Consider the following 12544-nt stretch of genomic DNA (forward strand, 5'->3'; position numbering starts at 1 on the left):
CAGACTATTAGCATGCATTAATAGGGGTATTTACTCAAGAGATAAAACTATCATTCTATCTCTTCACAAAACTCTGGCTCAGCCACTTCATGAGTATGTGATCTAGCCACCAATCCTCAGGAAGGATGTATTTGAACTGGAGAGTGTCCACAGAATAGCAACAAAGCTAATAAGGGGGCTGAAGGGCCTCAGTTATGAAGAACAACTACAAACATTAAACTTATTCTCCCCAAAGAGACACTTAAATGGAGACATATTTGTGATATACAAATATTTAAATAGGGACAGTAAGATTGGTAGAAAACTATTTATGCTAAAAATGACACACCGCCTTGCTATGACAATTCAGACCTAAACTGCATAAGGGGTTCTATAATGTTAGAGTGGTAAGGATGTAGAACTCTCTTCCACAGTTGATGGTGTTAAAGGGGGGTTGGGATAAATGTAAACTGATCTTTTATGTCTGTTTTGGCAAACACAATGTATAGGGATATTGGAAATTGTAGTAAAATAAACACACACACTCTCTGGTTGAAATGGAGGGATCATTGTCTTTATTTAACCTTACCAGCTGTATGTAACTATATATGTAACACAGAACAGAAATTGGAATGTTTCAAATCAACTGAATGATAACAGCCTGCAAATTAAGTTTAAGGCTAGGTTCACATCTATGCATATTGCGGATTGTACGATTTCACAGTGCGTTTTGTGTTTTTGAACATGCCTTTTTTAATTAATTTTGCACTTTTGCCAATTGGAAAGTATTGGCTTTGATTCCACTTTAATGCGGCTGTGATGTGACTTTGGATGGGTGTGACTTTGAAGTGACTTTGGTGCAACTTTGGATGGGTGTGACTTTGATGCAACTTTGGATGGGTACAACTTGGATGCGACTTAGATAGGACTTTGGATGGGTGCCTATTTTGATGGGACTGTGGATGGGTGTGATTTAGATGTGACTTTGGATGAATGAGACTTTGATACAACTTTGGATGGGTGCGACTTTGATGTGACTTTGACTGCGTGTGACTTGGATGCAACTTGCTGAATGCTTGCAATAAAAAAATGAAAAAACTGTGTGCCCCCCCCCCCCCCCATCAATCCATACCTTTGGGTTTGGTATGGATTTTAAGGGGAACATCATGCTAAAATTAAAAAAAATGGCTTGACCCCCCAAAATCCATACCATACCCTTATCCAGGAATGCAGCCTGTCAGGCCAAGAAAGGGGTGGAAGAGCAAGAGCAACCCACTCTTGAACCATACCAGGCTACATGCCTTCAACATGTGGGGGTGCTTTGCTTCAGTGGGGCTCCCCTCAAAGCACCTTGTCCCCATGTTGATGAGGACAAGGACCCCTTCCCTTTGTCTCCTCTGTCTTTAAACAGCATACTTACAAACTGACAATGCGCAAATACCAGCTTTTTCCTTGTGTTCAACTATACACTTAAAAAAGAAATACTTTAAACAGCAAACCTAACACAGCTCAGAACCTTGCTTACACTGTCAGTTAAATACCCCCTTCAGGCAGCAGCACCTTGATGTAGGCAAAAAGCTCTAGTTTGCATTTTGACCTCTATCAAAAGGATCTATAAAAATGCGCTCTTACTTTGGACACACCCGTTTGATGAAGCTGATCTTGTAATTAATCACCTGTTTTAAACAGCATGTGGCCTCTTCTCTATTGCCTAGTCAAGTGTATTGTGTGTCAGCTAATTACAAGGACACCAGGATGTGGTAAGCCTGGCTCTTTTCAGATTTTCTTCCCTTTGCCATTAGCAGCCTCCTTTTCCTGTTTTCTGGGCTTTCAACATACTTAGGTAGTCCTGATTGCTTTAGGGATGAAGTGTTTGGACTGGGCTAATTGGAGAATCTCTCCCAGAATGTCGAAATCCAAATTCTCAATAAACAATATCTCCGCACACTCCCAACTACAATAATAACTACTACACCCAAAAAGAAAAGTAAAACTTTCACGCTTGAAAGTTAACATAAATATAACCAAACTCTTCTTTATAAAATAAATAAAACCTATCCCAATCTCAACAGAAAACTAATACATAAATAAAATAAAATTAAATAAATAAAATAAAGAAAGAAATCCAATAAATATCAAAAATAAGTGTCCCAAAAATTAGTGTCCAAAAATGTCTCTAATAAAAGTGTCTTTCCAACCTCCAAACAAAATAGTATCACTCTTTCATGATCCAGTGTAGAAATTCCAAAATTCTTTTGAATTCTTCATGAACCTCAAAGAAATAAACTTATAAATAGTTAGTAGGTAATACACTATTATAAGTTTATTTCTTTGAGGTTCACAAAGAATTCAAAAGAATTTTGGAATTTCTACACTGGATCATGAAAGAGTGATAGTATTTTGTTTGGAGGTTGGAAAGACACTTTTATTAGAGACATTTTTGGACACTAATTTTTGGGACACTTATTTTTGATATTTATTGGATTTCTTTCTTTATTTTATTTATTTATTTTATTTTATTTATGTATTAGTTTTCTGTTGAGATTGGGATAGGTTTGATTTATTTTATAAAGAAATCCAAATTCTACTTTTTAATTCTCTCACTATTAGCAGCTGTTTTGCTAATTTTCTATTTTTCTGCACTTTCACAGGACCTAATGTTTGAATGTTGTCATTAAATATGCCTATTATTAAGTGGATAAACTTAAAAAAATTATTTTTCAATTTCCATATGCATGTTACTAACTATCTGAGTGGATCCTGCAGACATTAATAATTCACTGATGCCTGGATGTAGTTAATCCTTCAGGTTTTTTTCCAGATGCACATGAATTGCTGATTGAGTGAGAGTTGTAATATCTGACATGTGTGCATCTTGATAGCAGTTGAAAGGAGTTTGTATATTGATAAATGGAATTACATTACATATACATACAGTATATAATGAATAGATCTATTGGAATGCACACATCTCTGATGCTAATAGGACTGTACATATCTGCTTTGTAGCAAATGCATTTCCAGGTGTATCTGCTTTAGTTTGATGTAACAGTGTTTTTCTATGTCAAATAAGTTTCATGAATTGGGAGGATTTATTTTGTATTCTACTGAAACTGCGCATCTTTGAGGGAAGATATATTTTCACTCAAGCTTAAACGTATGGTAGTGCGTATGAGCAGGTGGCTGGCATGCATGTCCTGGTGATCTGCTCCGCACCCTCTTGACCAGGGGGGACTGACAACTCATGGGGCCCCCGGGCAATAGGGAATCATGGGGCCCCTGTGTCCTTTCCCAAACTCAAAAAAGCCTATGAAAAAGGTACCAGGGGCATCTCATGGGGCCCCCTACTGACTCCGGGCCCTCGGGCAGTGCCTGAGTTTCCAAATGGTCAGTCCGCCCCTGCTCCCAGCACATTTAGAGTCCATCAGCGGGCACCAGACCTTACCTGAGCCCCCACCAAGCACCGGAGTGAGCCGAACATTGCAGGGCTCTCTCCCCATGATTTGGTCATGCGGCGGGGAAGAGCCGAGGCAGGGGAGGGGAGGCAAGATGGCAGCCAGCTCCGGTTCTACGGCCTCTAATATCTCCAAGAAAGCTGCTCCTTTCTCACAGAGGACCAAGACTGGCACTGCTGGAACTTCAAACTGTGACAGGGGCACAGTGGATTCTCCTACAGAGGGGAGTGAGCTAATACAACCCCCCCAACCTCCCACTAGTCCTTCTGCTTCTCCATCACAGGCCTTGGCCTGTTCTCTATGCCATGACTCTCATGCCTCCTCTATCTTGGATAATGAGATGGCTGCTATATTTCTCAGCCAAAGTAGTGGCATGGAACCTGACCTTGATAGCCCTGAGGGCTCTCCGCCACTTCCACCCTTCCTGCCACAGTATTTGGGTGATGCAACCCTTATTGCTTGTTTTGCTGACCTGCTACAACAGGAATTAGACAAGGCTACTACTGAAACAAGAGTTCCAGGAATTGGGACAATGTCTAGACAGTATTGAATCTAAAGTAGATGCGACAGCCCATAATGTGTCCCAAAATTCCAATATGATTACCGAATTACAAGATCAACTGGATGAAGCTTACTCTAAAATTGGTGAAATGGAAAACCGGGCCAGAAGCTATAATTTCCTTATTTAAGGGCTCCCTGAATCCGTGAATAAGCTCGTTAGTCTTACTCAGTCCCTTATGCGATCTCTGATGCCTGAGATTGATGATCTTCATACAGAGATTGATCGTATTCCATAGGGCACTGATTCCCCCTAGACCGGAGGTACCTCCTAGGGATGTTATTGTCAAACCACATCCAGATATAGAAATTGCGGGGCATAAAATTTGTGGACATCTCCCCAGCTACCATCCAGAAACAGATCTCTCAAACCACTACTTTCTTTTTGGTACAGCGGGACATTCGTTATCGGTGGACTTATCCTTTTAGGATTCAGTTTACCTACAACGGGATACCTTATACATTCTCTACATTTCAAGAAGGTGAAAAACTTCTGCTCCAATTGGGTATCATTTCCCATAGTCCTTCATCTCACGCCCAGTCGAGAGCTAACACTCACCCTCCACCATTCTTGCCACTCTGGTCTACTTCAACTTCCATGAAGATGAAGTCACATCATAAGACTACCTGAGACTTCTTTGTTACAAGGTTTTGGACTTTTTGTGTGGTGGCTTCTCAGTGGTTTGGGAATATTAGCTACTACTATTAGTTTGTTTCCACGTGTTTTTTGAAAAGTATATTATATGTGTATGATTACTTTATTGAGGTTCTTCTATTCCTGCTGATAATTGCTCTTGCAGGGTTTTTGGTTTCCATTGATGTTTATATTGTTCCTATTTTTTTATTTTTTTTGTGCCAGGTGTCTATGGGCCCTCTGAGATTGGAAAACTCTCCCCAGAGATTGTTCTTTGGGTAGACCCCTTCTTCAGAGGGCTATAGCCCTGGAATTATTGGTTAAATTTTTTCCGGTTGCGCTATAATGTGTAACGCGAGACCTTTTTCGATACGAGGCTCTGAGTACTCTACATGTCTTACTTCTCTTCTTTTTCTGTTTTCTTTCTTCTTTTCTCTTTTTTTTTACGAGGGTCAGCTGTACTTTTTATTGGCCACTCCTGATTTCTCTCGTGCTCGGGGGGGTGGATAAGCTTAACTGATTATAGACCTCCTGTAATTAATCATGTCTCCCCAACGGCTTGATAGAGGTGTTATACGACTGCTTTCTAATAATGTCCAACGATTTAGCTCTCCCTCTAAATGTATTAAAGCTTTTAATTATTACCACTCTTTACGCGCGGATATAGCAGCCCTTCAAGAGATGCATTTCCCTGCTTTATTAGCTAAACTTAACCAGACCCGATTGGAACTTAATTTGTGCCTTACTACTACGGCAGATAAACAGTTACGTTGGGCTAACCACAAGTTTTTCACGTGGTGGGATAGACCAGGTACTTTGTAGACACTCCCATATAGCTCTTCCTAAGACCCTGGTAAAATACTACAAGAATTCTCAAGACCCTGATAAAATACTACAAGAATTCCATTCCTTTTATACTGATCTTTATTGTTCACCTCGAGATGACACCTCCCCATCTTTTAACCACTTTCTGACTTCCTTGACTCTTCCTTGACTCTCTAGGCCCATAGAGACCCAATGGACCAGCCTATCACCTGTGAGGAAACACAGAACGCCTTAAAAGCCTTGGCTCCGCATAAGTCACCAGGACCTTCCTTATACTTATCATAAAGCTTTCTCTGACCTTTTGATCCCACATACGGCTCATTATTTTAATTATCTACGAGACGGAAGCGTAGTACCGTCTGACAAGAATAAGGCGTTTATTAGTGTCATTCCTAAGCCTAATAAAGATACTACTGCAGTTCCTAATCATCGTCCTACTTCCTTGATCAATTGTGATCTCAAGATTCTCACTAAAAATTTGGCTTTATGCCTTAATAGGTTGTTGGCTCATTACATTCATGATGATCAATCTGGATTTATCAGGGGCCGTCAAACCCTTGATCAAATTCACCAAACCTTGGCACTACTGTCCACTGTACAATCTAATTGGGACAATTCCTTGCCGAGGGAAACACTGCTGCTGTCTCTAGATCTCCACAAAGTGTTTGATAGTCTAACCTGGACCTATTTGTTTCAGACGTTGGACACATATTGATTTGGCTCCTCCTTTCTGACTCTTATATTGTGGCCATATATTGTAATCCTTCAGCTCAGGTTTCTATTTGCGGGCACAAATCAGCTCCTCTGCCTATTGGGAGAGGTACTAGACAGGGTTGACCTCTCTTCCCCTTACTTTTTGCATTAGCATTGAAACCTTTTTCCATTGCTATCTGCTCTGACCCTGCTATCTCGGGTATCCATTGTGGCCAACAGGATCACAAATGTGCCCTGTTTGCTGGCGATGTCCTTATGTATGTGTCCAATCCTCGAGTGTCCTAGCCCAATTTGCTGACTTTACTTCATGGATTCTCTATAGCTTTGGATCTCACTCTGAATTCTTCTAAAACGACCGCACTAAATATTTTGTTACCCCCTTCGGAGGTTCAGTACCTTCGAGACAACTTTAATTTTCAATGGGCTCCCAGCTGTCTTCCCTATTTGGTGATTCATCTTACGTGTTCTATTTCAAAATTATGTGCTAATTATCCCCCTCTTTTTAAACGACTCAAGGCTGATTTGCATAATTGGGCGGACCTCCTTTTATCTTAGCTTGGTAGAATTAATTCTATCAAGATGACCTTTCTACCAAGATTGCTTTATTATTTTCGGACTTTACCAATTGTGGTCCCCAGAGGGGAAATCTTATGCTTACAATCTGACATTTCTCAATTTGTATGGGAAAATAAATGCCCTTGGATCAATAATTTGATTTTATATTCCAATAAAAAACATGGAGGTTTGGAACTTCATAATATTGACTTATTTTCATGTGGCCCAGTTAATGCAGCTCTCCTATACTACATCCAAATCGATATGTACCTCAATGGGTTAGCATTGAGGCCTTATCTTGTCATCCTTATGCTATTGGCTCTCCTATGTGGCTTCCCAACTGATTGCATCCTCCCGTTCTTTGCCCTACATTATTCTACTCTTTAGCAAACTGGGATAGGTGGCATACCCGTAAATCTTTATTTTACCCACATACCCCTCTGACCCCAGTCTTTTATGATCCTGAATTTACACCCAGTTTAACTCCATCTGTGTTTCAATGGTGGATCAATAAGGGCTTTTTATGTATTGGGGATTATTTGGAAGGGCATCGTCCATATTCTTTCCAATATTTACGGACAAAATGCCAATTACATCCTAGTGAATTTTTTCATTACAATCAAATTATGTCTTTTATCTATTGTAAGCTTAAATTACTGATAGAACCCCATACGCTCACCTCTCTTGAAGTTTCTTGTCAGGCTTCTGGGGTGGTGAAGGGTCGTATATCTATTATATACGCTTCCCTTATTGATCCAAATGTTAAACTTTCTTATATGATACAATGGGGAAAAAGATTTAAATATTTCCTTAGAGTTAGATACTTGGTGGGATATGGCTAATGCTTTATTTAAAATCTCAGTTAATACCACATTTACTGAATCTAACTATATAACGCTTCTTCATTGGTACTTAGTTCCTACGCGTCTTGCTAAAATGTACCCAACCGCGTCACCCACTTATTTTTGACAATGTGGACAGAGGGGCACTATGTACCATATTTGGTGGAAGTGCCCTGTTGCGACAAGAGTTTGGATCCATTTATTTAATTTTCTCTATTCAGTGATGGGAAATAATATTCGTAGGTCCCCTGAGGAGGCCCTATTTCAATAATTGCCCGTAGATATTCCCAAGAAATCGGTTAAATTGATTCTTTACATCCTTCTGGAGGCAAGAATTATGATAGCCAAACACTAGAATCGGTTGGCAATATCGCTTGACTTTGTAAAAAATAAACTCAATTGGATCATGATTAACGATAAACTTACTAGTATCCTTATTGATAATACCTCTAAATTTAAAAGTACTTGGGATCTATGTATTCGATATCTTTCTGTTGTTTAACAGATTTCTGACTGACCCTCCTTTACTTTATCCTTTACTTTATTCTATTTATCCTTTTCTATATTTTCCTTCCTTTTTTATTTCCGTTTATTGTTTCAGTGGAATTGTTCTCACCATCTCACTTGTAGCACAATATGTCGATATCTGACTTGAACTGAAATGTGTTTAGCAATGCTATATTTTCACTGAATATTTTAGGTCAGAACCATTAATGCCTAGGGATTTACCTTGGACTTTAGCGTGTACTCGAGGGCTTGTTTACTTTTACCATTGACTACCTTAGTCTGTTCTTTGATTTTGTTGTTTTGCTGTCTGAATCATTCTTGAATGAATAGATTTATTGTTTAGCATTCTACAACTCACAACTGTGGGTTGCATTCTTTTGTATGCTGTTTCTAAAATTAACAAAAACATTGAAATACAAACTTAAACATATAACTATATGCCAGATATAGGCTTTTTTAAGTGTGGAGGTATATTAAATATATTTTCTCTGTAGTTTTTACATATAAAATGAGTTGATAGTATTAACAGTAATCAAAAAGAGTGTAAAAAAAAAGAATTAACAGTAATATTAATGATGTTTCACTGAAGGTTGACTGAAAGCCAGCTACAAAAGAGACTAGAGAAACTTAATGGGGAAAATTTATCAAAACTGGAGCAAACAGAATCTGGAACAGTTGTGCATGGCAACCAATAGACTTGTATTCTCAGCTTGTCCAGTTATTCCTTGAAAATGAAATTTAGAAGCTGATTGATTGCCGTACCCAGCTGCTCCAGATTGTGTCTGCTCCGTTTTTGATAAATTCTCCTCAATGTGAACAAATCACCAGGTCCAGATGGCTTACACTTGAGAGTCTTTAGGGAACTTAGCTCAGTTATAGCAAGGCCACTATTTTTTATTTTTAAAGACACCTTACTGACTAGAATGGTACTAACTGATTTAGCAAATGCAGTACTAATTTATTTTTAAAAAAGTATCAAGATGTATACTAAGAAACTGCAGACCAGTCAGTTTAACATCACTAGTATGTAAAGCATTTAAGGGAATATTAATGGACTTTTGTACAGAAATCTGTCTGCAATAAAGGTATCATAAGTGACATCCAGAATGGGTTTATGAAAAACCATTCTTGTCAGACCAATCTGTTATCTATTTATAAGGAAGTAATTGAAAAATGGTTGATGGAAGTCCAGTGGATTTAGCTTATCTAGATTTTGCTAAAGCATTTGATACTGTGTCTCAATGACACTTAATCTATAAAATAAGGTCTAATGCAGCTGATTACATTTTATGTACATGAATAGAAAACAGGTTGCATGAACAGGTCCAGAGATTAGTGATAAATGACTCCTTCCCTAAATGGTGTAAAGTTGTGAGTGTTGTGTCTGTTCTGTCTTGGGGCCAATGCTGTTTAATTTGTTTATAAATTATATAGAAATTGAAATGTCAGTGTTTGCTGATGATACCAATTTATGCAGGGAATTAACTTTGGCACAGGATATAGCATCATCACAGGAAATCCAGAAGGATGTTTTGGCTTTGGGTCACCTGAAACTATCATAGGTGTGTGGGAAATAAATTTGTTCAATGGAGGTTACAATTAGACATTTATTGTGTGACAGAGCATAATGCTTTGGATGGGTTTAGAAACCATTTTTTAATATTAATTCTATGTTCCCCAATCCTTGCTCTGGGAGTTGGTTTATTTCTTCCTCCATATTGTAGACTGCAAGAGATTATATACTCATACATGATTGTTAGACTATAGGTCATACATTTAGTTTTTTTGTTGAAGAATTTGAACATACTAGTGTTTCTTTATTTAGGCTTCTTGCTCTCAAGTTTTGGGTTAATGATTCAGATGTTTCTATCAGATTTTTCTGTGGCATCATTGAAATTGGCTTTCTTCTGCACACCGGCATTTGTGCTGGAAATGAGCTCCCAGCATGGAGACTGAGCTGTCACCAACAGTCTGGGTCTTGGACTAATGATCAGGAGCTGAGAGGACCAGCTCTTGATCATGGGATCACCGTTTTAGCCTGTGATTGGCTATCATCACTCAGTAAATCTTTGTACTCTTTTTCTCCTCTCAGTGGAAAAAAGGATACATTGTTGGGTGAAACTTGGGAGCAGCCAGGTGTCATGTTACATATTGGTACATATGAAGTTAGAGGAAGATGGGGCATCTCTAAAAAATATTTCATGGACTTAGTTGCTATGTTAAAGAAAATGACCTGTAGCCTCCCTAGCGGTCTGATTATGTCAGTATTTCTGTGCTCAAAGCGGTACATTTTTTTGCATGGAAATATGTAGTTTTTTAAAGTCGCAAAATCGTTTTCAGTGTCTGATGACGAATTTCCCTATGAATCTTTATAACTCTGCAAGTAGTTCTAATTTACTATCGCTGTTCTCTAGCTGGTCTAATATCGCTTTGGACCCAAAGGAACGCTTTTTGGATGCCATGGACATTTCTCAGTTTCCAGGCAGAAAGAAAGGTAAAAATGCAGGCAGGGCACAGGACAAAGCACTAGGGACAAAATGTATGTGAAATGCTTTGATACAGTAATGTTTTACTATGTTATTTTAGTGTTCTTAGTGAATGTCACTTTTTCACATTTTTAAATTTCCCGCCGTTCTGTCCCCATACGTCCTGACGTCACAGGGAACAGAACCCAGAAGAGAGATGCCGGCATCGGCCAGAGGACATTGCCAGGGACACTGCAGGAGGGACATCGTGGGAGCACAGGACAAGGTAAGTGAAGAAGAGATCCCGGGCAACGCTGCAAGGTATTCCCAAGTGTAGCTTGGGGTTACGTCTTGTGGTGCTGAAACTTTACCCCGAGCTACACTCGGGAATACCTCCCGAATGCAAATGAATGCAGATGTGGGAGAAAACAATATTTAGGTAGCAGTGATCACAGAGTAATTACATTTTCCATACATTTTAGAAAAAGGAAGACATAGACAAGAACGCTAAAGTCAACTAAGTGGCTCTCCATACTGGATGCTACAAAATGGTTTCAAATTCTTGCTCCAAAGAACACTGGCAACAGCTATTAGTGAAAAAAAGTTAAACCTGGGTGGATAAATACTAAGATAAAAAGCCATATTAAAGATAAAAAGATGTTCTTTTAAAAAGTTAGAACCAAAGGGTGCCAACAGCATTCCAAAAAAACTAACTATTATTAATTATGAGAAACATATTGCTGAAGATAGCAAAAAAAAGTTTTTTTCAAATATAATTATAGTAACAATGTTATATCAGCACATGTTGGCCCCATAAAAGATGATTAGGTAAGTTGATTACCTGTGACAGGAGAAAGCAACTGTATTAAAGGTTCACCTTTCTGTTGTTGTCTATGTTACATGTTACACCTGTATTTAGGGGTCTGTTGTTACAATTTGAAAACAGTGTTGTTACCTGAAAGGATGATTTTCTTATCCCCTCAGAGACCCCCGGTCTGTGGAGAGATTCCTGGTTTATCAGCAGAATTCTGGAAACACCCCTTGAACACGGAAATAACGGCAGCTTATGTTCAGAGACGTTCAAAGTTTATTAGACATTACTAAGATTATATAGGATACAGAAAAAATAAGGGAGGGTGGCAGCGAATTTCAAAACTGTAACTTGTAATTTTCCATCATGAGCTAACTACATGAAACATGAAATATACATTTCTTGGTATAAACTGTTTTTGCTAGCTTTCTGAGAAATAGCCAGGCAAAAAAAACGTCAGGGTCATGTTATCTTTTGTTGATACATTCTGGTGCAAGCGAACACAGTTTCATTAAACTTCTAATATATCTGCAAAAACCTAACTTAATACTTAAAATGGCGTACATCAACAAAATGGAGGTTATCTAGATCCTTTCATTACCTGTTAATGAACAGACTACTATTGCAGCTGATGGCTTGTAGTTCTTAATGAACTTGGAGAGCGCTGGTGAATGCTCTCTTAGATGATTGATCTTCCAGCTCTCAAGTAACTACCTGCCAGTATTGGGGATACAAGCAGTTACCTATCCTGAGAGTCTCCAGGAGCATGACATTGCAACCGCAATCTGCTGATCATGAATGCAATGCTTTACAGGCTCCTTGGAAAAAAATAATAAATTCATATTTTTTCAAACGATGAACTTAGCCTTCAAATACATCTTTTCTTGAGTTTATATTAACCAAAAAGAGGGGTGTAATGAACAAGACAGTAATGTTAATAATATTATACTTAATGTGCTGTTGTGGCTGACAGAAACCTGTGTTCAAAAAAGACTAGGAAAACCTAATGGGAATAAATCATTAGGATAAGGTCTGTTACCCCTGAGAGTCCTCAAAGAAGCCAAGTTTTAGCCAGACCATTGTTCCTAATTTGAAAGAACAGCCTACTATCTTGAATGGTACCAACAGATTGGTGAAAAGCAAACCCGTTACCAATATTCAAAAGAGGGCCAAGATATATACCTGAAAATTGCAGACCA

This window comes from Staurois parvus, unplaced genomic scaffold, assembly GCF_062004578.1.
Source record: "Staurois parvus isolate SC_StPar_1 unplaced genomic scaffold, SC_StPar_1.0 ptg000200l, whole genome shotgun sequence".
In the NCBI taxonomy this organism is placed as follows: domain Eukaryota; kingdom Metazoa; phylum Chordata; class Amphibia; order Anura; family Ranidae; genus Staurois; species Staurois parvus.